This window comes from Mustela nivalis (assembly GCF_964662115.1).
Source record: "Mustela nivalis genome assembly, chromosome: 13".
NCBI lineage: Eukaryota > Metazoa > Chordata > Mammalia > Carnivora > Mustelidae > Mustela > Mustela nivalis.
The window spans coordinates 23,966,606-23,990,133 of NC_139032.1; the positions used below are offsets into that span (position 1 = coordinate 23,966,606).

General features: G+C 42.7%; 1 protein-coding gene and 1 pseudogene across 6 annotated transcripts in view; both read left to right on the forward strand.

The window, feature by feature from the left end:
• LOC309846291 (spermatogenesis-associated protein 31D1-like) overlaps positions 1–23,528 on the forward strand; it is a 911,407-nt pseudogene that overhangs the window by 668,755 nt on the left and 219,124 nt on the right. The gene's annotated exons all lie outside the window — the stretch shown is intronic.
• The window catches only part of LOC309846378 (uncharacterized protein), a 134,741-nt gene that overhangs the window by 32,893 nt on the left and 78,320 nt on the right, over positions 1–23,528 (forward strand). The gene's annotated exons all lie outside the window — the stretch shown is intronic.

Consider the following 23,528-nt stretch of genomic DNA (forward strand, 5'->3'; position numbering starts at 1 on the left):
ACCGCGCCACCTGCGGCTTGCTTAAGACCCAGCCCCTTTCACCTGTCTGTCCCAGCGCCCACCACACTACGGAGGAGAGTCGGGTCCAGGACAGTCAGGCTAAGAAGCATCTTATTATTATTGCCACTACTATTATTATTGATTTGAGTATTTTTGTGCCTTATTTAAAATAAGCTTTAAGAGTTTTTTGTTGTTGTTTTTGTTGGGGGGTTGAAGAGGAATACACGCTTTCCTAGTAGCTTTATGTAGCATTTTTACCTTCAGTTCAAATGCTTGGGACAGACTGACACACACACCACCCCCCCACCCCCCCACCCCAGCTGTGAGAATCTGGGATTTCTACTTGCCTTAGCGATTTACCTTTGCATGGTCTTCCTGTGATGCACGAGGGCACTCAGGCCTGTGGCTTATGCATTTGTGTCAGTAAGCGGCCACACCAAGGAGATTTCCAGAACCTGGACTTTTTGTCCCTTTCAGTCCTGCCTTTCTTTTCAAGGGCTGCTGCTTCAGCTGAACCAGATGGAGGTCAGGTTCTCAGGGGGTAAAGTCGGAATGAAAACTGTGCGATCAGATACGTCTGGGTTGAGCCTGGTAATTCTAATCAATGAGCCCCAGCTCATTCCAGTCAGTTTCCTTTAGAAGAGGGCCATAGCCTCAAAAAGTGCTGGGTTTTCTGTTGTCAACCTTTAGGCTTGAGCAAACCCTTAAAATCTGCCAAAGTAGCTTGCTGTTATGTGCATTTTAGCTAGTGGGTCCTACCTTCCAGCTGGGGGCTGGGTTGGGTGTTATCTCTTATTTTTGGTTATTGATAAAAACCATTGGACCACTTCTGAAATGCTTCTTTAGGGCAGTCCGAGATGCCTGGAGACTACATGGAAATCTAGGCATCTCACGAAACCAGTAGATTTATAGAGTAAGTGCCTCAGAGGAGAAGTGGGGAACTCTAGGAAGAAGTGTTGCTTTTTCCTTTTCTCAGTAACCCAGTGGGGAATTATTATCTCCGGCTTAGCAAAGATGAGAATAAGGGACAGGCAGGGCTAGGTGACTAGGGTCAAGCAGAGGGTAAGTAACCTGACTCACAGAAATCCCAGATTTGGAGAAATGTTGTAGACAAGATATTAACCAGAGAGAAGGGAACTTAACATCTACTTTTTTGGTCCTTAATGTTATAGACAAGATATATACCAAGTTCCCTGGTCCATTTTCTACAAAAGACTGACCATAAAAACCCTTAGGGGCAACCCATTCAGGATTCCGCTCACTCTAGAGAGCTCCTTTCCTTTGAGTTCTTATCTTCACTTAGTAAACTTTCACTTCACTTCATTCTTTTTTCCCCTGAGAATCATTCTTTAACTCCATGAGACAAGAACCCTGCAACAAAAGGGAGGCACAGAGAATTTCAGAAACTTGCCCAGTGGTGGAGTCCAGAATTAAATCCACTTGGGGTCTGGCTTATGAGCTCACACTCAGTATTCTAAATTTAAGTTCATTTTCTTTGTTCATAATGGAGCTTTATTCAAGCCCCACCCCCTCATTAATTTAAGCGAATTCATCCACTCATTCAACAGTGAGCTGTTTCATTGTTGTCTCCACCCCTTCACTGTAGTTCTATGGGGACAGAGACAACCACATCCATTCTGTCCTACAGAAGTCTCCCAGGAACATTTGACAAATGAAAAAAAACAAAAAACAAAAAAGAGAACAAGTGCTTCAGAGTTTTTGCACTTGTATAAATTAAGAGGAACAGGAAACACAACTGAGCTTTAAAATTACCTCTTCTGGCCCAGGAATCTGGAGTAAATATCCCCATTTATTTCTACACCATGAGATAGGGAGGGAACTGTTTTTCTACCTTTTTTTTTTTTTTTTTTAATGAATGAAGTAACTAGGGCTAAGAGGCACTGATCACTTGTGGGGCTAGAATTTAAAGTATGGATTTTTTGCCAGAATCCCAAATCCACAGTTTTCCCACATACCACATTGCCTGCTGGAACATCTAGAATGATGTGGTAGTGGCTAAGGAGAAGGTAGAATTTTTTTTCTAAGTGACAACTGAAAAGTGAAAATTGGACTGTGATCGTATTAGCCTGTCAATAAGCACATGAATGCTGAGAGGGAAAACATGTACATAAGAGCAAACATGCTGTGGCCAAGAGAGCCTTTACTGTTGTTTCACTTGGGTCCTGGCTTAGAGAATCCTTCAGCTTCCTCATGAAAATGGGGGCTGGGAATAGAAGCGTTTTCTCATTTTCTCTATCAGCTCCTTCCATCACAGGCTGGCCTGAGATGAAATTGCAGATTATTTTGTTTTGTTTTAAACTAAGAAGATATTGTGTAAGCACAGAACGGAGCAGTGGGTTCTGATGGATTTGTGGGGGATACAGTTTGCTGTGGAGTCTATAGTGCCTTTAAAGTTTGTGTTGTGTTTCCAGCTTTATCTTCCTAGGAGATTCTCTTGTGTGTTCTAATCATTTATCAGGCTACTCATGGTTTGGGTTGAGGTGAAGTCAAATTCCATTTCGGGTCTGTAACTGATACCCTTTCTACTTTTCCCAGCTGTTCATTTAATATGGTTAACATTTTGTTTTCTTCTCTCCCATTTGATTGCCATTTCCTTTAGTCCCCTCTGCCGGCTCTCTTAATGTTGCTAGTTTTTGTGCCAACCATCTCCTCCCTGCCGTTGCCTTACCTTGACTTCCTTCCGCTCTGCCTCCTGGGGCTTTGGGGATGGCAATCCATTAAGCAATCCTGTTGGCTGCCTTGGAGAAAACCAGCATCCTCTTATGCCTGTAGATGGCATGTGCAGACTGCAGACTGCAGTCCGTGGAGGGGCTGGGCTTCCAAGGGCTGAGCTCTTGGAAGATTTCAGTGGATTGCAAGAAACAGGATTGAAACAATGACGCACTGGGGTCTTGAAAGAAAGCTTGACATTTACCAAGGAATGAGAAACAGACCTATTAAGTAGACATCTGTTATCTGTGGAGACTGCCACTGCCGAGTTCTGCACCCTGCTCTGAAGTCATTGCCGGCTTTGATTTTAAAACATTTGTTTTTTTTTTTTCAATTTGGCTTCAGATGTTTTCTTTTCGATGGGCAGGCCGTCCTGTTTGTATTTAAATTAGTCACTTGTCATTTTGAGCTATTCATTGGTTATGTCAGTGCTTGGGCCAACTAAATAAGTTATTATCCAAGAGTTAAGAGCAAGAACTCTGACCCTTCCACTTATGAGCAGTGTGACCTTGGGCAATTTACTTGGCTTCTTTGTGCCTCTATTTTTAAAGCATTAAGTGCCCTGTGTTAGCAATTATTGTTATTGTGATTACATGGTGGTCTATAGATGCCTAGGATTGATCATGATATAGGTATAGAGATAGCCCACACATCTAAGGGTTTGGGGTTTTGTTTGTTTGTTTTTACTTTTAAGTTACTGGATTTGGGATTTCTAATATAATCAACATATAATTTCCTGATAGTTGTGCTCATGCCATCGTTATTTATGGTCAAAAACCTGTGGAAAGAGCACTGGGCTTCCAGAATCTACAGGTTCCCTTAAAACTCACCCACTACTGCCTGTGGGCATAGCTGTGGTCCTCCTCTCTCCAGATCTGAGTGTCCATCTCTAACAAGCAACAGGCACCATTGGCCTAGGCAAGAGCCAAGTCCTCTTACCCCACTGTGGCCCTAATAATGCTCAATGTGCTTCACCACAAAAACAAGGTCAATGTAAGGCAATACACAGGCTCATTTCCATAGTCCCAGTATCTCACTCCTTGTTGGGTTAGTCCAGTGCTGCTAGTGTTTGTGGGGCCAGCCTAGAATGAGTATGTTCTTGACTTCTAAAGAGAATGGAGAGGTGTGAGGGACTGTGAAAGAGACAGTCTTTCCATTCTTCAGCTCTGCTAGCATGGGACCACCAGGGTTTGGGGGACTTTTGGTTGTTGCTGAGAACAACTAGTTCAGTACCACAGTAGAATCATGGCTACCTTTACCTGCTCGCTCCTGTTGGTTGACCAGTTATTTATGGGGCAACTTCCATGAGGATAAACATGTTCTTGGTGCTTTATGCTTTTAGCATACAATGTGTGTCCCAAAGGAACTTGGACCCTAGCTTATCAGTGTTAGGTCCATAATCAAAAGAACGAGACTGATATAAAGTGAAGGTCAAGCAATGCTTTATTTCGCGGCAAGCATTGAGAATCAAGCTGACCAGTTGGGGCCGTCTCTTACAAAGAGGTGACCCCTCCCAACCTCACAGACTAACTTTTATAGAGCAAAGGCCATGTGGTTGAGCCTGGCCACACACAGGTGGCCAATGAAATTGCAACATACAGAGAAAAGTGCACAGTCATGCTAGGTCACACATGCGTGGCCAATTGAATTTCAAGTTACCCTCGTAGATATTTGAACTAGCCTATCACCTTGGTCAGAATTGGCACCCAAAAGGTGGGGCCTACTCTCCTCGGTAGCCAGGGAGACAGTATGCGTGCCCCACTGATTGGATGTCTCCACCTGGCCTGACCCACCCTTGTATCTGGGCTGTGTTACCTGGGACTGGTTTCCCCAACTTGCTTTTAAGTAAGTTCCTCTGGGAGGGGCAGGGTCAATCTAAGTTTACTGCATAAATAACAAAATGGCTCCCTCTGGCTAAGTAGGCCCTTACAGTCAGAGAAACCACCTGTGGCTATCTTAAAACCACTGAAGCCAAGGAGAGACTGAGGAACTGTTCCAGATTGAAGCGGACCAGAGAAATATGAGAACTAAATGCAACGTGAGAATCAGAAGTGAATTTCTTTCTTAGAAAGGACATTGTTGGGACAGTTACTACACATGAATGGGGTCTGGGAAATGAGAGTCATAAGATGTCAATGTTACTTTCCTGCTTTTGATGGTCGTAAGTTATGAAGGAAATGTTCTTATAGAAAATCTACACCAAAGTATTCAGAGGTGGTGGAGTACCAGGTGGGCAACTTATAGGGGGTGGGGGGTGTCTTTGAACTTGAAGTAACAGCCACTCTGATGTGCTTGGGACAGTCCCAGTTTTGGCATTGACAGTCCTGTGTTTGGGAAACCCCTCTGTCCCAGGAAAATGATTGGTCACCCTGTTTTTACTGTGTCAGCAACTGTTCTGGAAATTTCAGTTGTTTCAAAATAAATGTTTTGGTGAAAAGTAAAATAATTCAAGTAATAATAATTCAAGTGACTCCTGCAAGCGTGGTTAAAGAAGCAGTAAGTGATTCATTTCCAAGCAATAGAACAGATAGGAAGCGGTGTAGTGGGCAGAAGTGATCACAGTCGTTGGACCTGCCGGGGCAGGTGAGGGCCCGTGTGCCGTCTGCGAGATCCTCATGGTGCCCGCCCCCCCTCCAACTATGCACCATTTTGTGCGGTGGATCCTGCACTTGTAGGATCCAGGGTGGATCTGGATCCAGCTGACCTTGACCTTGTTGCTTAGTTATTCCATTCTTCAGTCTCCTCGTCTGTACAAATGCTGTAGAATGTGAATTTCCAACATTCTGAGAGGCAGAATCCTTTCCGGAAAGGCAGTCTTACTATTTCCGAGGCAATGGAACTGCTTTAGTTGAAGTGTATGGCGCGTGCGCCGTCTTGCCAAACCACTGGCTTCACCTGAGCCTGCTACCTTGTACTCTTATCTTCCCTGACACCCTGGGGCTGGAGGAAAACTGAGCAAGGAAATAAAGTAATAGGCATATAAACTGGAAAGAATTAAAACTATCTCCATTTTCATATGATATGCTCTTGTTTATAGAAAATCCTACAAAATACACAAAACATTATTAGAGCTAATAAAGGAGTTCAACAAAGTTATAGGATACAAGATCAATATACAAAAAAATTTTTATATTTCTACATACTAGCAATGAACAATCCACAAATGAAATCAAGGAAACCTTGTTCTACTTACAATACACAAGAGTAAAATATCCAGTAATAAATTTAACAAAAGTACAAGTCTATAAGAGACTCTTAATCTCAAAAAACAAACTGAGTGTTGCCCGGGGCAGGGGTAAAGGGAGAGGGTGGTTGGGTGATGGACATTGGGAAAGGTATGTGCTATGGTAAGTGCTGTGAAGTGTATAAGCCTGGCAATTCATAGACCTGTACCCCTGGGGCTAATAATACATTATATGTTAATAAAAAATTAAAAATGAAAAAAAAGAAGTATAAGTCTTGTATGCTGAAAATAACAAAACATCATTACAAGAAATTAAATAAGACCTAAGTAAAGGGAAAGACATTGCATGTTCTTAGACTGGAAAATTTAGTATTAAGATGACAAGACTCCCCAAATTGACTTCTGTATTCAAGGCAATCTCTATCAAAATCTCAGCTGCCTGTTTTGCAGAAGTTGGCAAGTGTTCCTGAAATTTCATATGAAAATGCAAGTGACTCAGAATGGCCAAAGCAATCTTGAAAACAAAGAACAAAGTTGGATTCTCACACTTCCAGGTTTCAAAACTTAATACAAAAAGCTGCAGTAATCCGGACATTGTGCATTGGCATAAGATGAATTGATCTACAGAATATAGTCAAGGCTCCAGAGGTAAACCCACACACTTATGGACAAAGATTTTCAAAAAGGGTACCCAGACAATTCAAAGGGGGGAAAGAACAGTCTTTGACAAATGGTCCTAGGACCACTGGCTATCCGAATACAAAATAATGAAGCTGGACCCATTCCTCAGAGTGCTTAAAACAAAAATTAAAAATGAGTCAAAATGGATCAAAGGCCTAGATGTAAGAGCCAAAACCATAAAACTCTTTAAAAAATGCATAAATCTTAGTGACCTTAAATTAGGCATTGGTTTTTAAACATAACACTAAATGCATTACCAACAAAATAAAAATACATAAATTGGAACTTATCAAAATTAAATACTTCCATGCTTCCAAGGACACCCTCAAGAAAGTAAAAAAAGAGATAATCCATAGAATGGGAGAAAATATTTTCAAATCATCGAAGTGATAAGAATCTAGTATCTAAAATATATGAAGAATACACACAAATAACCCCATTTTAAGATAACAGATCTATTTTCCCAAAGAAGTAGTGCAAATATCTAATAAGCACATGAGAAGATGCTCAGTATTGTTAGTCTTTGGGAAATGCAAATCAAAACCACAATTAAATACCACCTCACACCCACCAGGATGGTATAAAAAAAAAAAAGCAGATGGCAGGATATGGAGAAATTGGAACCCTTATGCATTGCCGATGTACGCTGCTTGGAAAAAGTTGGGCAAGTTCCTCAGAAAGTTAAACACACAGTTACCACATAACTCAGCAATTGCACTCCTAGATCCATACCCAAGAGATTAAAAACAAGTTCACACACACAAGAATCTATTCATTTGCATATGAGTATTTATTATAGTAGTATTTGTAACAGCTCTAAAGTGGAAAGTACTCAAATGTTCATCAACTGAGGAATGGAGAAACAGATGTGGTATAGCCATATGAAGTAGTATCATTCAGATGTGAAAAAGACTAAGGTACTGATGCAGGGTACAAGAATGAATCCTCAAAATATGCCAAGGGAAACAAAAACCAGGCCCAAGAATCCATACAATATAGGAATTAATTTTGTGAGATGTCCAGAATTGCCAAGTTCACAGAGATGGAAATAGGTTAGTCATTTCCCAGGACTCGGGGGAGGGAAGAATGGGGAGTAACTGCTAACAAGTACTAGAGCTTTTTTTGGTTAGATGAGAATGTTTTGGAATTATATAGTGCACAACTCTAAGTAGACTAAAACCACTGAACTGTATACTTTGAATGGGTGAATTTAATAATATGTGAATTAGATCTCAATATTTTAAGGAGCCGATCATAACATTCTCCTTCAGCAGGCTCATATCTCAGAGAAAAAGTCAAAGGAATACAAGGGTCTGTAAAGCCACACTTCCCACTGCTTCTCTGACCTCACCTCCTATCACTCTCCTGCCTGCTCAGTCAGCTCCAGCCACACTGCCTCCTTTCTGCTCTCCAAACCTGCCAGCTCACTCCCACCACAGGGCCTTTGCACTTGCTTTCCCCTCAGCCCTGGAAGACAATCCTCCACATACTACTGCACAATTAACTTCTCCAGTTGCTGAGGTCTGTGCTTGAATGTCCCCTTTGCAAGGAGACCACATGCCCCAAAACTTCTTTATCCCTCATCCCTGCTTTCCTTTTCTCTTCTGTATTGGTCACTATTTCATATGTGATTTTCTTATATATTATATATTATTTGTCTGCCCCTCCCATTAGAACATAAGCTCCATGACAGCTAGGGTTTTTGTCTTCTTGTTCACTGCTGTAGATTTCACACTCTACATGACACACAGTAGGAGCTTACTAAATATCTGCTGGGTGATCACAGAAGGAGTGAATGCCTACAAAGGTAAAGAGTTTAGAGGACCCATCCTGAGAATCAAGAATTTTCAGGTTCAAGCAACGGACATACAAATGACTTCAGGAATAAGCTTTTTTTCTTTTTAACATGGGGTCCTGCCTCTCACCAAAGAGTTGTTGAATCCTAAGAGCGAGCAAGTCTTTTCTGATATCTGCTAGTTAATCATCGTAAGCACGCAGGAAAGCAGCAAGCCCCAGGCTCGCTCTTTCAGCAGTGGAGGCTGTGAGCCTTGGCCACCTTCTCATCTTTGATCCTTCCGTTTCAGCTGTACTTCCCACTCGGTTTCACACAGTGACACGGATGCGGGCTAACTCGCTCTCTCCCTGGACATGTGTGCTTTGAGTCTGGCTAACTCTGCAGACTGAGAGACATTCTGGAAGAGCCCGAGGATAGGAGGAGCCCTCCTCCAGTAGGAACTCCCCACGCCCTCGGCCCACTCCCCCCCACCCCGCCCCAGCTCCAGAAAGCCTCTCTGTTGTACTTAAATGGGCCTTCCATAGGAGCCCTGCGGGAACACACATTTTAGCAAGCATTTAAGAGGAGGCTCAATGGACAGACTTTTTATGTTATTTTTAACTTCTGATTCATTCCCTTCAGTGATTCAGCCTTTCTTTGACTGTGAACTTGAAACATGAGAGAGACTTCTGATAAGGCTTCTGAAAAGTCATAATGCTTTCCAGAAACTGAGTCTTCGGTAGAAATCCCTCTGTATTTCTGCCATTTAGATTCTCTATTTTGCAGATAAACTAGCTTTTTGCTGTGTCTGTGTAGGCTGTGGCAGAAAAGATCGGAAACTGAGAAAAAGTTCAAAGACCCATCAGAGTCATCTTCAAAATCTCCCTTTCCTCAAGTGTCCTGAAACACACCTGTCCTCTCTACCCGCCCCCCACCCCCGAACATTTTCTCTGTAGCTGACACTATTATGCCAATAATTTTCAGTAGCACCGGGGATCCCAATCAGTGTAATTCAGAATCAGGATCCAATTTCACACCTGTGTTTGGTCCACCCAAATATCCCATAGCTTTTTTGGGTTTGGTTTCATTCTAGCTGAGGCTAACTTATTTTCTTTCCAATAAAATAAAATTGAAACAGCAAAGCCAGGGGCACCTGGGAGGTTCAGTCGGTTAAGTGCTGGGCTCTTGGTTTCCATTCAGGTCATGATCTTATGGTCCTGAGATCAACCCTGAGTCAGGCTCCATGCTGGGGTAGGAATCAGCATGGGATTCTCTCTCTCCTCTCCCTCTGCCCCTTCCCACCCACTGTGCATTCTCTATCTCCCTGTCTCTCTATCCAACCCTAAATATAAATTTTGGTAAATTTTGAAAAATGAAAAAAAAATAATAAAAAATCCTTGTGCTTTCATTGCTAAGCCTAATGGCAGTACCTTCTCCTGAAGGTACTCGGTGAAACCAGGAAACTCAAAGTCAAACTTGACTCTCCACTCAGACGCTATGAAAATTGTCAGTCATGAAGTCACTGCTTTGATGCTGTTCCAGCAAATTTTCCAATTTTTCCTAACCATATAGATCTTGAAAAAGAATAATTTCCTGCCCGCCATCAAAAGCTGACACTGGGGGGGCTCACTATTTGAGAGCGGACTACTGTTTCACCATTATTACTCAGCGGACCCTGGAAATAAAACCTGTGTTCTGCCCAAGTCCTGCGGGCTCCCGTGGTGCTGGGCTGGGTTCTGCCTTGTACTAAGGAAGCTCTGACTCTGAATATCAGCCCTGTCATTTTCTGCCTACTCAAGGCTGGATATGGTTTTGGAATAACTTGTTTTCAATTTCTTTCTAAAATGGGGATAGACTGATATCTCAGAGGGTGGTTCCAAGGGGTAAAAAATACCAAGCGCCTGAAACATACCCATTAACATATCCCCCAGCAATTTATTTCTTTATCCCACTTTCTTTAAAGGTTTATGTATTTATTTGACAGATCACAAATAGGCAGAGAGGCAGGCGGAGAGAGAGAGAAGGAAGCCGACTTCCTGCTGAGCAGAGAGCTGGATGCCGGGCTCGGTCCCAGGACTCTCAATTTCAGGACCCTGGGATCATGACCTGGCCTGAAGGCAGAGGCTTTAACCCACTGAGCCATTCAGGCACCCCATCCCCTTTTTCAAATGACCTCTTCCATCCCTCTCCTGGAAGGCGGACCTAATCGATTTTGCCATCGCCATGCTGAGAAACCAGAAGCGCCAACAGCTCTGTACCATCCACCTTACACAAACTTCATGGGGGAGGTCACACTATTTCCCTAGCTGAGTGTTTCCCAAAGGGGGTTCTGTGACCATAGTTTGGTCTGTGAGTCACTCTCAGAAAGAAGGTGCCATGGGAAATAAATGCTCATTGTTGTAGCTTTATCTTGAGAAATTACAATACACACTAGCTCAGGAAAGCCCCTTGTGTAAAACAGCTTTTGTTGGCCTTACTCATTTCAACTCCCTCGCACTCACTTAGCAATAGTTCCGATTTGGAAGAAGTTTGAATTGGAGGAAGTACATTCTAAGCTAATATAGAACATCTGCCTTTACATGCCATGCATATGACACGGAAGTCCGATCTAGAAACAGGTTACCATCATAAGGCATGGTAAATGCACGGGGTACTAGAGACTCATAGATGATCCCACTCTAGGGAGCTCCGTTACTGCCCCATTCCTCCTAAGGAGACATTTCTCTCTGCATCCAAACTCCGCTTTCTAGAACAGCTGATATTAACCAGACTGCGGCAGAAATGAACTGGATTTAAAAACACGTGGACCCGTTTGGCGGAACGAACAGGAGCAAAGGACGAGGCTGCCCCCTACTGGGGAACCTACAAAGAGCAGCGACGCTTCCAGTCGGTTTACACTTCAGGTTAAGAACTGAAGTGTTCCTGCCTTTCCAGCTCCAAGGACTCCCCCAAGCTAGAGAGCCGCTGGTGAGGAAAGTGGGTGCAGAGTCTTCTACCACTACGAGGGGGTGTGTTGGGGGGGGGCGTTGAGGAAAAAAAGAACAAGCGAACCCGGTGTTCCCCCAACCTCCCTACCCTATGTAGGACCTGGTTAAATCCAGATTCCGGGTCCTCGCTGCGGAGATTTTGATTCAGCAGGTCGGGAGTGGAGGCCTGGGGTCTGGGTTTCCAACCAGTGTGATTCTGAGTTGAGAAGCAACTTTCTGTTTCCAGTCCCCGGAAAAGGCCCAGCTCTTGAGGGTCAAAGGAAGTCAGTAGCTTTATTCCCTTGGCGGCTCCTGGCAGCCACTGCCCGACCCTCCCACTTGCCGGGATCAGCCCCTAGGCCGCCACGGTTTCCATGGCGACCCAAACCGCGCCACCTGCGGCTTGCTTAAGACCCAGCCCCTTTCACCTGTCTGTCCCAGCGCCCACCACACTACGGAGGAGAGTCGGGTCCAGGACAGTCAGGCTAAGAAGCATCTTATTATTATTGCCACTACTATTATTATTGATTTGAGTATTTTTGTGCCTTATTTAAAATAAGCTTTAAGAGTTTTTTGTTGTTGTTTTTGTTGGGGGGTTGAAGAGGAATACACGCTTTCCTAGTAGCTTTATGTAGCATTTTTACCTTCAGTTCAAATGCTTGGGACAGACTGACACACACACCACCCCCCCACCCCCCCACCCCAGCTGTGAGAATCTGGGATTTCTACTTGCCTTAGCGATTTACCTTTGCATGGTCTTCCTGTGATGCACGAGGGCACTCAGGCCTGTGGCTTATGCATTTGTGTCAGTAAGCGGCCACACCAAGGAGATTTCCAGAACCTGGACTTTTTGTCCCTTTCAGTCCTGCCTTTCTTTTCAAGGGCTGCTGCTTCAGCTGAACCAGATGGAGGTCAGGTTCTCAGGGGGTAAAGTCGGAATGAAAACTGTGCGATCAGATACGTCTGGGTTGAGCCTGGTAATTCTAATCAATGAGCCCCAGCTCATTCCAGTCAGTTTCCTTTAGAAGAGGGCCATAGCCTCAAAAAGTGCTGGGTTTTCTGTTGTCAACCTTTAGGCTTGAGCAAACCCTTAAAATCTGCCAAAGTAGCTTGCTGTTATGTGCATTTTAGCTAGTGGGTCCTACCTTCCAGCTGGGGGCTGGGTTGGGTGTTATCTCTTATTTTTGGTTATTGATAAAAACCATTGGACCACTTCTGAAATGCTTCTTTAGGGCAGTCCGAGATGCCTGGAGACTACATGGAAATCTAGGCATCTCACGAAACCAGTAGATTTATAGAGTAAGTGCCTCAGAGGAGAAGTGGGGAACTCTAGGAAGAAGTGTTGCTTTTTCCTTTTCTCAGTAACCCAGTGGGGAATTATTATCTCCGGCTTAGCAAAGATGAGAATAAGGGACAGGCAGGGCTAGGTGACTAGGGTCAAGCAGAGGGTAAGTAACCTGACTCACAGAAATCCCAGATTTGGAGAAATGTTGTAGACAAGATATTAACCAGAGAGAAGGGAACTTAACATCTACTTTTTTGGTCCTTAATGTTATAGACAAGATATATACCAAGTTCCCTGGTCCATTTTCTACAAAAGACTGACCATAAAAACCCTTAGGGGCAACCCATTCAGGATTCCGCTCACTCTAGAGAGCTCCTTTCCTTTGAGTTCTTATCTTCACTTAGTAAACTTTCACTTCACTTCATTCTTTTTTCCCCTGAGAATCATTCTTTAACTCCATGAGACAAGAACCCTGCAACAAAAGGGAGGCACAGAGAATTTCAGAAACTTGCCCAGTGGTGGAGTCCAGAATTAAATCCACTTGGGGTCTGGCTTATGAGCTCACACTCAGTATTCTAAATTTAAGTTCATTTTCTTTGTTCATAATGGAGCTTTATTCAAGCCCCACCCCCTCATTAATTTAAGCGAATTCATCCACTCATTCAACAGTGAGCTGTTTCATTGTTGTCTCCACCCCTTCACTGTAGTTCTATGGGGACAGAGACAACCACATCCATTCTGTCCTACAGAAGTCTCCCAGGAACATTTGACAAATGAAAAAAAACAAAAAACAAAAAAGAGAACAAGTGCTTCAGAGTTTTTGCACTTGTATAAATTAAGAGGAACAGGAAACACAACTGAGCTTTAAAATTACCTCTTCTGGCCCAGGAATCTGGAGTAAATATCCCCATTTATTTCTACACCATGAGATAGGGAGGGAACTGTTTTTCTACCTTTTTTTTTTTTTTTTTTAATGAATGAAGTAACTAGGGCTAAGAGGCACTGATCACTTGTGGGGCTAGAATTTAAAGTATGGATTTTTTGCCAGAATCCCAAATCCACAGTTTTCCCACATACCACATTGCCTGCTGGAACATCTAGAATGATGTGGTAGTGGCTAAGGAGAAGGTAGAATTTTTTTTCTAAGTGACAACTGAAAAGTGAAAATTGGACTGTGATCGTATTAGCCTGTCAATAAGCACATGAATGCTGAGAGGGAAAACATGTACATAAGAGCAAACATGCTGTGGCCAAGAGAGCCTTTACTGTTGTTTCACTTGGGTCCTGGCTTAGAGAATCCTTCAGCTTCCTCATGAAAATGGGGGCTGGGAATAGAAGCGTTTTCTCATTTTCTCTATCAGCTCCTTCCATCACAGGCTGGCCTGAGATGAAATTGCAGATTATTTTGTTTTGTTTTAAACTAAGAAGATATTGTGTAAGCACAGAACGGAGCAGTGGGTTCTGATGGATTTGTGGGGGATACAGTTTGCTGTGGAGTCTATAGTGCCTTTAAAGTTTGTGTTGTGTTTCCAGCTTTATCTTCCTAGGAGATTCTCTTGTGTGTTCTAATCATTTATCAGGCTACTCATGGTTTGGGTTGAGGTGAAGTCAAATTCCATTTCGGGTCTGTAACTGATACCCTTTCTACTTTTCCCAGCTGTTCATTTAATATGGTTAACATTTTGTTTTCTTCTCTCCCATTTGATTGCCATTTCCTTTAGTCCCCTCTGCCGGCTCTCTTAATGTTGCTAGTTTTTGTGCCAACCATCTCCTCCCTGCCGTTGCCTTACCTTGACTTCCTTCCGCTCTGCCTCCTGGGGCTTTGGGGATGGCAATCCATTAAGCAATCCTGTTGGCTGCCTTGGAGAAAACCAGCATCCTCTTATGCCTGTAGATGGCATGTGCAGACTGCAGACTGCAGTCCGTGGAGGGGCTGGGCTTCCAAGGGCTGAGCTCTTGGAAGATTTCAGTGGATTGCAAGAAACAGGATTGAAACAATGACGCACTGGGGTCTTGAAAGAAAGCTTGACATTTACCAAGGAATGAGAAACAGACCTATTAAGTAGACATCTGTTATCTGTGGAGACTGCCACTGCCGAGTTCTGCACCCTGCTCTGAAGTCATTGCCGGCTTTGATTTTAAAACATTTGTTTTTTTTTTTTCAATTTGGCTTCAGATGTTTTCTTTTCGATGGGCAGGCCGTCCTGTTTGTATTTAAATTAGTCACTTGTCATTTTGAGCTATTCATTGGTTATGTCAGTGCTTGGGCCAACTAAATAAGTTATTATCCAAGAGTTAAGAGCAAGAACTCTGACCCTTCCACTTATGAGCAGTGTGACCTTGGGCAATTTACTTGGCTTCTTTGTGCCTCTATTTTTAAAGCATTAAGTGCCCTGTGTTAGCAATTATTGTTATTGTGATTACATGGTGGTCTATAGATGCCTAGGATTGATCATGATATAGGTATAGAGATAGCCCACACATCTAAGGGTTTGGGGTTTTGTTTGTTTGTTTTTACTTTTAAGTTACTGGATTTGGGATTTCTAATATAATCAACATATAATTTCCTGATAGTTGTGCTCATGCCATCGTTATTTATGGTCAAAAACCTGTGGAAAGAGCACTGGGCTTCCAGAATCTACAGGTTCCCTTAAAACTCACCCACTACTGCCTGTGGGCATAGCTGTGGTCCTCCTCTCTCCAGATCTGAGTGTCCATCTCTAACAAGCAACAGGCACCATTGGCCTAGGCAAGAGCCAAGTCCTCTTACCCCACTGTGGCCCTAATAATGCTCAATGTGCTTCACCACAAAAACAAGGTCAATGTAAGGCAATACACAGGCTCATTTCCATAGTCCCAGTATCTCACTCCTTGTTGGGTTAGTCCAGTGCTGCTAGTGTTTGTGGGGCCAGCCTAGAATGAGTATGTTCTTGACTTCTAAAGAGAATGGAGAGGTGTGAGGGACTGTGAAAGAGACAGTCTTTCCATTCTTCAGCTCTGCTAGCATGGGACCACCAGGGTTTGGGGGACTTTTGGTTGTTGCTGAGAACAACTAGTTCAGTACCACAGTAGAATCATGGCTACCTTTACCTGCTCGCTCCTGTTGGTTGACCAGTTATTTATGGGGCAACTTCCATGAGGATAAACATGTTCTTGGTGCTTTATGCTTTTAGCATACAATGTGTGTCCCAAAGGAACTTGGACCCTAGCTTATCAGTGTTAGGTCCATAATCAAAAGAACGAGACTGATATAAAGTGAAGGTCAAGCAATGCTTTATTTCGCGGCAAGCATTGAGAATCAAGCTGACCAGTTGGGGCCGTCTCTTACAAAGAGGTGACCCCTCCCAACCTCACAGACTAACTTTTATAGAGCAAAGGCCATGTGGTTGAGCCTGGCCACACACAGGTGGCCAATGAAATTGCAACATACAGAGAAAAGTGCACAGTCATGCTAGGTCACACATGCGTGGCCAATTGAATTTCAAGTTACCCTCGTAGATATTTGAACTAGCCTATCACCTTGGTCAGAATTGGCACCCAAAAGGTGGGGCCTACTCTCCTCGGTAGCCAGGGAGACAGTATGCGTGCCCCACTGATTGGATGTCTCCACCTGGCCTGACCCACCCTTGTATCTGGGCTGTGTTACCTGGGACTGGTTTCCCCAACTTGCTTTTAAGTAAGTTCCTCTGGGAGGGGCAGGGTCAATCTAAGTTTACTGCATAAATAACAAAATGGCTCCCTCTGGCTAAGTAGGCCCTTACAGTCAGAGAAACCACCTGTGGCTATCTTAAAACCACTGAAGCCAAGGAGAGACTGAGGAACTGTTCCAGATTGAAGCGGACCAGAGAAATATGAGAACTAAATGCAACGTGAGAATCAGAAGTGAATTTCTTTCTTAGAAAGGACATTGTTGGGACAGTTACTACACATGAATGGGGTCTGGGAAATGAGAGTCATAAGATGTCAATGTTACTTTCCTGCTTTTGATGGTCGTAAGTTATGAAGGAAATGTTCTTATAGAAAATCTACACCAAAGTATTCAGAGGTGGTGGAGTACCAGGTGGGCAACTTATAGGGGGTGGGGGGTGTCTTTGAACTTGAAGTAACAGCCACTCTGATGTGCTTGGGACAGTCCCAGTTTTGGCATTGACAGTCCTGTGTTTGGGAAACCCCTCTGTCCCAGGAAAATGATTGGTCACCCTGTTTTTACTGTGTCAGCAACTGTTCTGGAAATTTCAGTTGTTTCAAAATAAATGTTTTGGTGAAAAGTAAAATAATTCAAGTAATAATAATTCAAGTGACTCCTGCAAGCGTGGTTAAAGAAGCAGTAAGTGATTCATTTCCAAGCAATAGAACAGATAGGAAGCGGTGTAGTGGGCAGAAGTGATCACAGTCGTTGGACCTGCCGGGGCAGGTGAGGGCCCGTGTGCCGTCTGCGAGATCCTCATGGTGCCCGCCCCCCCTCCAACTATGCACCATTTTGTGCGGTGGATCCTGCACTTGTAGGATCCAGGGTGGATCTGGATCCAGCTGACCTTGACCTTGTTGCTTAGTTATTCCATTCTTCAGTCTCCTCGTCTGTACAAATGCTGTAGAATGTGAATTTCCAACATTCTGAGAGGCAGAATCCTTTCCGGAAAGGCAGTCTTACTATTTCCGAGGCAATGGAACTGCTTTAGTTGAAGTGTATGGCGCGTGCGCCGTCTTGCCAAACCACTGGCTTCACCTGAGCCTGCTACCTTGTACTCTTATCTTCCCTGACACCCTGGGGCTGGAGGAAATGTAACGGAAGGCACTGGGCGGGAAAATATTTCTTTGTTATTTATGATCACCTTTTTTTCTCTTCACATAGTTACTATTTTGTATGTGTGTGTGGTAAGAATACTTAAGATCTACATTCTTAGCAAGTAGCAAGTATACAATTCAGTATTATTATTAATTATAGTCACTGTACTATAACTTAGATCTCTGGAATTTGTTAATCTTATAGCTGGAAGTTTCTACCCCTTGACCAATGCCTCTCCATTTTCCTACCTCCCAGCCCTTGGCAACCACAGCTCCTCTCTTTTTCTGTGAATTTGACTTTTTTGGAACCCATGCCTAAGTGATTTCATTTGGTGTCTGTCTTTCTGTGTCTGTCTTATTCCACTCAACATCATGTCCTCTAGGTTCATCCATGTTGCAAATAGCAGGACCATCTTCGTTTTATGGCTGAATTATACATATATATATATATATGACTATATGAATATATATATGAATTATATATATATTAAAATTCCTTTTTTTAATCCATTTATCCATCAACACCTAGGCTGTTTCCATATCCTGGCTATTGTGAATAATACTGCAATGAACATGAAAGCGCAGATTTTTTTTTTTTTTAAGATACTGATGTCATTTCCTTTGGATTTAGACCCAGAAGTGGGATTACTGGAACCTACAGCTACAGCACTTCTACTTTTATTTTTTTTTGAGAGGAAACAAAAAACAAAAAGGGAACCTATGCAGTGGGAAAAAATATTTGCAGATCATGTATCTGATTAAAGTTAATATCCAAAATATGTAAGGAACTCATATAAGTCAATAGCACAAAATAAAATAAAAATAACCTGCTTAAGAATGGACAGAAGGGGCACCTGGGTGGTTCAGTGGGTTAAAGCCTCTGCCTTCCAGTCAGGTCATGATCCCAGGGTCCTGGGATCAAGCCCCGCATCAGGCTCTGCTTGACAGGAAGCCTGCTTCCCTTCCTCTCTCTCTCTGCCTACTTGTGATCTCTGTCAAATAAATAAATAAAATATTTTTTAAAAAATGGACAGAGTTGTTTTGTCTTATGGTGTCGCTTATCTCTCGAATTCTCCCCTCGTGGTCCAGTAGCTGTTTGTCCCTCTTTTGCTCAGCTTCTTTATTCTCTGTCATTTGGTCTTCTATATCACTAATTCTTTCTTCTGCCTCATTTATCCTAGCAGTTAGAGCCTCCATTTTTGATTGCACCTCATTAATAGCTTTTTTGATTTCAACTTGGTTAGATTTTAGTTCTTTTATTTCTCCAGAAAGGGCTTTTATATCTCTCGAGAGGGTTTCTCTAATATCTTCCATGCCTTTTTCGAGCCCGGCTAGAACCTTGAGAATTGTCATTCTGAACTCTAGATCTGACATGTTACCGATGTCTGTATTGATTAGGTCCCTAGCCTTCGGTACTGCCTCTTGTTCTTTTTTTTTGTGTTGAATTTTTACGTCTTGTCATTTTGTCCAGATAAGAGTAAATAAAGGGGCAAGTAAAATACTAAAAGGGTGGCAACAACCCCAGGAAAATATGCTTTAACCAAATTAGAAGAGATCCAAAATCGTGAGGGGGGAGAAAGGGGATAAAAAGAAAATGAAGAAAGGAAAAAATAGCAAAAAGAAAAAAAAAAAAAGAAAAGAAAAGAAAAGAATTTTTTAAAAAAGAAAACACCTAAGAAAAATGTAAAAAAGAAAAAATATATATATTAGATAAACTAGTAAAAAATCGCTAAAAAAGAAAAAGGTTACAGTTAAAAAAAAAAAAATTTTACCCGAAGGCGAGAAAAAAAAAAAAAAAAAAAAAGAAAAAGAAAAAATTAAATTAACTGCAAGACTAAAAAAAAAATCACAGGAAAAAAGCCATGAGTTCCGTGCTTGGCTTTCTCCTCCTCTGGAATTCTGCTGCTCTCCTTGGTATTGAAACCGCACTCCTTGGTAGGTGAACTTGGCTTCGGCTGGATTTCTTGTTGATCTTCTGGGGGAGGGGCCTGTTGTAGTGATTCTCAAGTGTCTTTGCCCCAGGCGGAATTACACCGCCCTTACCCGGGGCCGGGGTGAGTAATCCGCTCCGGTTTGCTTTCAGGAGCTTTTGTTCCTAGATGTCCATCAACAGATGAATGGATCAAGAAGATGTGGTATATATACACAATGGAATACTATGCAGCCATCAAAAGAAATGAAATCTTGCCATTTGCAACAACATGGATGGAACTAGAGCGTATCATGCTTAGCGAAATAAGTCAAGCAGAGAAAGACAACTATCACATGATCTCCCTGATATGAGGAAGTGGTGATGCAACATGGAGGCTTAAGTGGGTAGGAGAAGAATCAATGAAACAAGATGGGATTGGGAAGGAGACAAACCATAAGTGACTCTTAATCTCACAAAACAAACTGAGGTTTGCTGGGGGGAGGGGGTTTGGGAGAATGGGGTGGGATTATGGACATTGGGGAGGGTATGTGCTTTGGTGAGTGCTGTGAAGTGTGTAAACCTGGTGAATCACAGACCTGTACCCCTGGGGATAAAAATATATGTTTATAAAAAATAAAAAATTTAAAAAAAAATGGACAGAGGATCTGAATAGACATCTCTTCAAAGAAGACATATGATGGCCAATATATGAAAAGATGCTCAACACCACTCATCATAGAGGAAATGCATATCAGAACCACAAGACATAACATCTCACAGCTGTTCAGATGGCAGTTATTAAAAAACAAAAGACAGAAGGTGTGAAGAAAAAACAACCTTTGTGCACTGCTCATGGGAATGTAAATTTGTGCAGCCACTATGGAAAACAGTAGGGAGGTTCCCTTGCCTCCTAAGATAGATGGGTCCCTTTTCCTTAGAAAATTCCATGATGCAACTATCTGTTACTTTCAGGACAGACATGGTATCTTCAGGAATCATTTCTCAAAGTGTATACATGCATGTTTAAGAGAAAGTGTCCATTTAATACTATTTAGTATCAGCATTATTTGTATGACACTATAATTTTTCAGTTAGTAACACCTGGGAATGCATTTATTTATGAGATTGATTTTCTATTGGGTAGAGAGTCAGATCAGCCAGCAGACACTTAATGGGATTGGAGAAGGGGAGGGTAGAGGTGAAGTCTAGGTCAATGGAACATGACTATTTGAATATAAGGTCCTGGTCCCAATCTGAAATTTTTTATTCCAAAAACAACCTGATAGTCATTATACTTTTAGGATAATGATTGAGAAAATTCACAATGTCAAAATACTTCTCTGGGCTCAGAAGTTGTTTTTATGTGACCCTGAATTCCAGGGTCATTTGTTTATTGCCCAGGCCATTGTCACATAAGCTCACATAAAGATTCTTCAACTACTTGTAGTAACTGATTCACCCCACTTCTGGGGTTCTACAGCCTTCTGCTTGGGCCAAGAGTCTTCTGGCTAAATTTTCTCTTATCTGGAAGCCTCCCCACCTGCTGTTCTGTCTGCTTGGAACATTCTTTCCTCCATTCTCTTGGCTGGACTAACTTGGTATGAAATTCAGGTCTCAGCTGAGATATTATCTCTCCAGAAGTCTATTGATATGCCTCTCCAATGACACCCCAGCATCTTGAGCTCCTATGGTTAGCTGGGATGATGTTCTACATGGGGACAGATGGAGAGGTAACCCCTATTGACTGGGAAATAGTCGTATTCAGAGAGCAGTGAGGATGAGACATTTCCTGAGAGGCCACAACTCCACGACAGTTCTGAAGGATGTAAGATTTTAGAGGAAAGCAGATAGAGCTCACCCAGAAAGAGTTACTTCTGGACTCCACTGACTGATAGCTTAGAGGAGGAATGTTTGGATGAACCTGGAGAAAGTAAAGGGACTCCTACAAGGTATGTTCTAGGCAGGCAGTGTAGAGGGTTCTCAGAAATTGCCTTGTCTCCCATAAGTGACCACATACTAGTGTCAAGAATCATAGGGCTAAGTGGTTCCTCTGCCCCTGGGGGTGCATCCTGCAGGCTAAAGTCAGGAAGGTATGCAAAGGACCAGAAGAGTCCTTTCTGAGGACCACCAAGGGTATCACAGTGCAATTCAAGGCTGACAGTTCCAAAGGCGAAGAGCCCATCCAGAAACTTCCTGGGGGTCTCAGTATACCTCCAGTCACAGCTCCAGTGGAAAGAGGAAGGAATCAGATAATGTGGGGTTCACTTTAGGGTCCCCCAAACTAATCTTAACCACAAAAATGAATGGAAACATGCCATGAGAAAAAGAGTAGAAGGGACTATTATGGGGGAATGCCAAGAGGAGGTCAGAACAGAGGCATGCAGAGTTCTACTAAAAACAGTCCTTCTTTGATAACTCAGAAGCAATTTGATCTAACATCCTGAAAGTTATTTGGACCCTGAAGTTGCCTGCCTTTCAATGAATGTGGCAGAGGGCTCCTTGGAGAATGCTGCTTTTCATGGATGTTCAGGTGTCATTGTCTTCCATGGGTCCACCACAGATGCACATGGTGCCCGTGGCAGCACTTGGTTTGACCAACTGCTGCCCTCTAGGACAGACGGCAGATCAGTACAGGCGCCCTGAGTGGTCACCAGACAAGGAACTCATGAACAAATGGAAAAGATACTGCCTTCAACCTTACCCTATTTCCAGAGGTATTTCTATAACTGGTTTGAAAGAATCCTTTCTATTCCAAGATGATGGTGATGAGCAACTGTGTACTCCAGAGCTAGAGGCCAATGTGCTGGAGACATATTTCTATTACTTACACATGTTGAACAGATCAGGAATGTCTCTTCAGAACAGAGGAACTCCTCTTTGCCTTTCAGGGGCCTAGAATATATGAATCAGAGTCAGTAATCACACCTTCAGAAGGGAAGGCAGGTCCAGAAGGGCCAGCCTGGACAGAAAGACCAAGGAGTGGAGAGATGGGGGTGATAGCATGCAGCTGTAGAAGGTGAGGGGGCCCCCATCCCTAAGGACAAGGCTGTGCCAAACAGGCAGCTCTGGAGGAGATCTGGAAGAGAGAACCTCAAGGCATCTATGGTATAAAATCAAAGCTGGGGAAAGGGTTTCATGAGCACACGTTTGTTGACACTTGTCTCACCTATTATGTGGCCGCTGGGGATAAGCCACAAGCTTCTGGCTTCATCATGTGCTTGATGTATTAATGTATTAATTCTTTGCTTCATTTTCCATAGATATAAAATGGGGATTGTCTTGGTCCCTCTGGGCTGCTGTAACAAAAATTCCGTTGACTGTGGGGTTTAAACAACAAGCATTTATCTCTCATGGTCCTGGAGGCTGGGAAGTCCAAGACCAAGGTTTCAGCAAATCCAGTGTCTAGTGAGGGTCTGCTATGTCCTCTGTCCTCAACATCACAGAAGCAGAAAGGGGAAGCAAGCTCTCTCATGACTCCTTTAAGGACACGAATCCCAACATGAACCGCCCCCCCCCCGGCATGACCTCATCTAACTCTAATGACCCCCATGACCTCATGTAACCCTAATGACCTCTCAAAGGCCCACTTCCTGATACCATGACATGGCAGGTGGGTCTCAACACCTGAACTTTGGGGGGACACAAGCTCTCAGTCTATACCAGGGATAACTCAAAGTATAAACTGTCGAGATATTATGCAAATATTAGCTTTATTTTGGCAGATGAAAACCATTAGCTAATTAAAAAATAATCTCAGAAAATAGTTATTTGGAAAGAGCAAAGCAACAGCGTTCTTTTTGGCTGAAGAGATCTCTCTCTCAGGTGCCTGCATTTTTTATGAGCAGGATGACTCTATTCATTCTGCTGTCGAGTAGTTTGTGTGGAAATAAACATTTTATGCCTTTGATGTAAAATACATTTTAATAACCTAGCATTAGAAAATAGAATTTACCTCTCCAATTTGATGGCTGGGTAGACAGAAAATGATTAATGCATTTTCATTTCATAGAATAACAACTCAGATTAGGGATTCACAATTTGCTAGATCTTTATGCTAAAAAAATTTCTTATTAAAATTCATTCTTTTTTGGGTGTTTGTTTTTTTTGGAACAAGGTTACATGATTGGTTATAAACAGTAATAATATAGAACACTCGAAAGCTATTTTGAGATACAGCTGAGCTGAAATGGGAGAAGATACATATTAAAGTA